The sequence below is a fragment of the Nymphaea colorata genome, unplaced genomic scaffold, assembly GCF_008831285.2.
Source record: "Nymphaea colorata isolate Beijing-Zhang1983 unplaced genomic scaffold, ASM883128v2 scaffold0649, whole genome shotgun sequence".
In the NCBI taxonomy this organism is placed as follows: Eukaryota; Viridiplantae; Streptophyta; class Magnoliopsida; order Nymphaeales; family Nymphaeaceae; genus Nymphaea; species Nymphaea colorata.
Window position 1 is genome coordinate 20,001 of NW_022205155.1, and position 5,293 is coordinate 25,293.

General features: G+C 34.4%; 2 long non-coding RNA genes across 3 annotated transcripts in view; both read left to right on the forward strand.

The window, feature by feature from the left end:
- Positions 1–187, forward strand: part of LOC116245341 (uncharacterized) — a 5,229-nt gene extending 5,042 nt beyond the window's left edge. For both annotated transcript variants that reach the window (XR_007572254.1, XR_004170449.2), the window contains one exon: positions 1–187. This exon is cut by the window's left edge and continues 60 nt beyond it. This is a non-coding gene — a long non-coding RNA (uncharacterized LOC116245341).
- Positions 188–2,501: 2,314 nt separating this feature from the next.
- Positions 2,502–3,077, forward strand: LOC116245343 (uncharacterized). The gene is made up of 3 exons (XR_004170451.2): positions 2,502–2,708; positions 2,837–2,881; positions 3,019–3,077. It is a non-coding gene; the product is annotated as an uncharacterized LOC116245343 (long non-coding RNA).
- Positions 3,078–5,293: the final 2,216 nt, after the last annotated feature.

Genomic DNA, 5,293 nt, shown 5'->3' on the forward strand with positions numbered 1-5,293 from the left:
TTTTGCTGAATTATAGTGCACATTGCACATCATGGTTATTTTTGGTGAATTCGCCGATGGACGTGAACATAATGAATGAAGTTTTTGAGCGGAGGAAGACACAAAGGTGGAGAAGACATTGAATCAATATCATCAATCTTTGATCAATCAAATAAAAATTTCTTTTGAAAACTAGACACTGGATAAACATGTGTATAATTTTTTCTGATTTGTATAATTTTGTACTTTTTAATGAAATTTCTATTGTGAAAATTTCTTTTCAATTTTATTTGTAACTGAACACATACACACAATATATATATATATATATATATATATATCATATTTGGCAAACCCAGCACCTGACTCGGGAATCGCCCGAGTTGGATCAGGATCGTTCACTTATTGGGTCACGGGTTAAGACCCAAGCAATCCACACCAAGACTTGCTGAGTGAGGTACACTTTGAGTTTTGAGTTTTGGCTGTACTTTGAGTTTTGGCTATACAAACTAAATTGATGATAAAAATTAATTTTAGTTCAGGTTTTTTCTTGGATCAGTATGAAACGACCACAAAAAGGAGGCGGCTAAATTGGTTGGCTCTCTCTCTCTCTATCTCTCTTTATATATATATATATATATTTATATTCCGTTATGATGAAGGGTGGATTATTTGTTGGGGGTTTTTGCCTTTCCAGCAACCTTTAGTCCCAAAACCTCAAACCAGCTTCATCCTTGATCTCTCTTTCTCTTTTTCTCTCTCACTTTTTCTTTTTATGTCCGGAAGGTGGTCAGTGGGGTTATCGGTGAAGTCCATTGTATATTGACATTATTTACCCCCATCAATCAATATTATCTTCGATACAAGATCAAACATCTCAAACTGAGCAAAAAACAAATGATTGATTCACAAGATACATACCGTTAAGCAAAGTTCAAATATTTAAATTCAGACACCCAAAAGGCATATACCAAGAAGCAAAGTTCAAATATTTAGATTCATATACAACCAAAAGGGTAGGTATTAAAAAAATAGATATGTGAACATGTCATAGTGACATAGCTAGTCAGTTTATTGGCCGTGCAAATAATTTCTCTATAGTCTTTATCTTATGTACTTGAGAATAATAATCATCATTAGGTTGATTTAAAAGTTTTGCATCAACTTTATCAATAAGTCTATCATTTGGAACTACACCCATTAGATAGTTATGTATAACACAATAGTAAGATGATATTTGTTTGTGTCGCATGAGCAGAATGGCAATGCTGAACTAGCTATAATCGAGAATCTCTTTTTTAAGATGTCAAAAGATATTTTAATGACGTTGCATAAAGCAGCATATCAAGCAACTCCTTTGCGTTTTGTGGGCCTCATTTGAAATATTCTTTTAAATGGTATCTTATACATCCGAATAGGGTAATAAGTCCACCTTTTAAACGAAAAGCCACCATCAATAAGATAATATTTACAGAAAAATTTGAAAAGTCCACGAATGTTAAATCATAAATCTAACTGAGGGGGCCCAATATGAACCAAATTCGAATGGCCTCTGCCAACTGCTTATCTCTCTCCCTCGACCCTACTTGCTGGTTTATCTATCATCCAAGTAGGAAGCGGTAAGAGTTTCAAGTGGAAGAGGTGAATGTAGGAAAAAAATGGTTTGAATCATTCTTAATGCGCAAGCAATGGCAGAAAAATTAGCTTACTTCAAATCAAAATGCTATAAAAAATCCGCAGTTGTGGAAGCTAATGGTAACATTGTTGAATTCATATTCACAAAAATATTACATATATAGCTTTGAAATTATAGTTACCTTTAGGAATTCTTAATTTATCTTCTTTCATCATGACATTTTTTCTTATTCGTGAATTAGAAGCAGTTCAATCCCATCCAGTTAATACATAGGTAAATTTTATATCAAAGAATAAACATGTTAACACATTTTGAGTTGATCAGTCTTTCTACCACAATATCTTCGTACATCATCTCAAGATACTTCAACATGAACATATGTTCCATTAATTGCACCAATATAATTCTAAAACACACCTGAATGTATATGATACATTTACAAGTTTACCAAATGTAAACACTTAATTTATTTCTTTACCTGAAAGTATGAATAAAATCTATTATTGCATAAAATTTCATACGGCACAATTGATCCATCAAATTGTTGTATAAACTTTTTTTCGTAAAATTATAGATCTCAAAGCTCTGTGGAAATAACAAGATATTGTCTACGTGGACCGTGAAACCTAAATTAAACTGAATGATGTTTGGCAACTTGCTCACTGTAAAAGGTATTGCTGAGTTTACCATCACTTTGAAGAATGTTATATAATTCTCTGAAAAGCTGTTTCTCCCATACATGTCATGCATGTTAAAACTCTTTTGTTGAGCTCTTTTTTCAGAACATTTAAAATAACATTATGCAATGAAAACTACAATTTATTACAATACAATTACATAGGAGTTGATAATAAAAGGAAGCAAGTGTAAGAAACTAAATATACCAAATAGGCTGTAATGTTGGAGTTTCAGGTATTCAAACGCTACCTTTTCCCGGCCAACGTTGCGAGCAGTGTCATAAGGTCAGGCCGTCAGGGTGTTAACGACTACTACCTCCATTCTCCACCAAGAGAGAGAGAGAGAGAGAGAGAGAGAGAGAATGCCTTCCCTTCAAACGGCGCTCCCTCCTGACCTCGCCAACAATGTCATCAGAGTAATAAGAACCACTTCTTCCATTTCTCCACCACCCGTCTCTTTTATTTGATGATTTTCCTTCCCTTTTACCATTTTTTCATTGTTCACTTGCGAAAATTCTGATGCAACATATTGATTCTATCGCAGCTCTATCGGGAATGCCTCAGAAGGGCAAAATTCGTTGGTCATCGGGTATGCCAAGTCTCTTTTTATTATTTTCTTTCTGCCATTCAATTATCATCCGGTTTTCTCCTCTGAAGTTAGCTTGCACTACTTGTATTTATATTCTATCTTGTTTCACTTCCCATAGAACTTTACCCTTTTGACAGATGGGGTTATTGATGGTTAAAATGGAAATATCTTCATTTATCCCCGATATTTCTTCGTGCAGCACAAAAGCATGGTTCTCTTCTTACGTATTTTCTGCTTTTAGTTCTATATTCCGAATAAGCATTATTATTGTTATCTTCTTCTTCTTTTTGGTCTTCTTCTTCTTATTGTTCTTTGGGTTGTGAAACAGGGGAAGCGTAATGAAGCTCCTGTTTATATTATTAGTTTCTTAAATCTTTCCCAAATTGAGGGGTTTTGTTCCTAATGAAGATATATTGGACCATCCGGAGCTATCACTGTACTCTTAGCCTCTCGTTTTAGACTGGTGGTCCTATATATAGTGGCCGATCTTAATCCGCATTGGCTCAATTTCGTGGGTTGGTCGGCATTCTTGTCACGTCCTCTCATTGGAAGGAACTGTACATTGTTCTCTAACTGATTCCAATTGGTTGGCCGACCTGGTTCCAAGTTGATGAGCTCTAACAAATATATGAAACATCTGCTTTTCCATGATCTAATCTTCCAAGGACAGAGAAACATGAAGCTTAAAGTAGTGTATACTTCCACTGGTCCATTGTCTAACCTACAATATTGATCTAATAAATAGAAAATAGCTTATTCAAGAGCAATAAGGTTATTACTGTGCATATGAAGTTCTAAAAGTTTTAATTTGTCATGAGTAAACCTTACTCCTGGCTTATGTGTCAGGGAGAACTAAGTGTAACACACACGGTAAGTTATGGCCTAAAGCTTACGTGGGATTAGGTGCATTAACTGAACTGGTCCCTTTAAGAAAGGAAAACCAATAAATTGCAAATAGTTAACATTAAAATTAATAGTAAAATTCAGCACTTATAGATCTTCTCAATATCAGAATTTAATGAATGGCAATTATGCCAAGCAATGGTGACATGAGATGTTTCCTGGGCATGAAAACTGTGATTATATTGAGGCTGTTTATTCATTAATTAAGTTAGTAATTTTAAGTTTTAGTTTTTGCTTTAAGTTTTAAAATTAGAATGATAAATCTAATGATTGGAGGCTTTTGCTTTCTAGATAACAATAAAAAGTTGGATAACTGCATCCTGTATCAATGTATTGTAAGACTTATCTTTCTCAATGAGTTAGTCAGTTGAAAAAGTGCGATCCTCAAAATTTGTTTATTTGTGGAAAGCACTGGATTGTAGGAATAAGATTTTAGCAATGATAGAGCCAGCAATTTTGATTCAGGGGAAATAATTCAAAAACTCATATCTTTAGAGCCTCCAGTATATGTAAATGAGCAATTAGTTGAATGCATTAACATGAAAATAAAAAAATTTTGTGGACGTGGTGCAGGCAACTGGCAGCATCAGCCCACATGTGGCTCCACTACTGGATTCTAGTGAACACAGGGTTCTTTGCAAGTGGTGGCCTGCAATGAGATGCTTTTATATGTGACATTTCGTCCATTCCAGATCTGTCAATGTTGATGCCTCTAATCTATGGTGCATGCACCTTCTCTACCCATGCATGCAAATGTGTATGGAGGTTGTTCCTAGAGAACCAGGACCAACTGTTCTAGGAACAGCTGTTTTTGGCGTTCCAGCAACCACAATTAAACCATCTTGTGGTGCATGTTTTGTTATAGGAAAGTGGTGATTTTGGGCAGCTAGCGGACTTGAAAGGGTAGTGGGTTGAAGTCATGGTTGGATTCTTGTAACTTGGTCTTGGTTTGGTTTAGACGTCGATTTGTGACTTAGGAAAAGTAAATAACATGCTTCTGTTAGGATATATATGTAAGTACACATATGTCTTTCAGGTTTATACTTTATATACATATCTATATTTAATATGATAATTCTGTATATCGGACTTTTTTGTTGTTTTTACTTTTTACTTTTGTATTTCTTTTATTTCTCTATTCCTTTGTAAGAGTTGTTGGAGTCCCCAATGGCTACAATTCTAGCCGTTGAGTCCTCCAACAGCTCTTCACTGTATTATTTAAACCACTGTCACAAAAGATGCGTATAATACGCCAAAACAGAGTCGGTCGTATTAAACATGAAAAAAACGCGTCTTTTTTTAAAAAACGCCAGAAAATAAAAAACGTGAAAAACACGTATATACTTTTTTACTTTTTTATAATTTTTAGGACTTATTAAATGTTTTAAATTTTTTAAAACTTTATTGAGATTTCCCGTTTTATTCCCAAGATATACAACTTTGCCGTATTATACTTGAAAAATTCCTCGCCGTATAATACCCATACACATTTTTTGTGACAATGCCCTT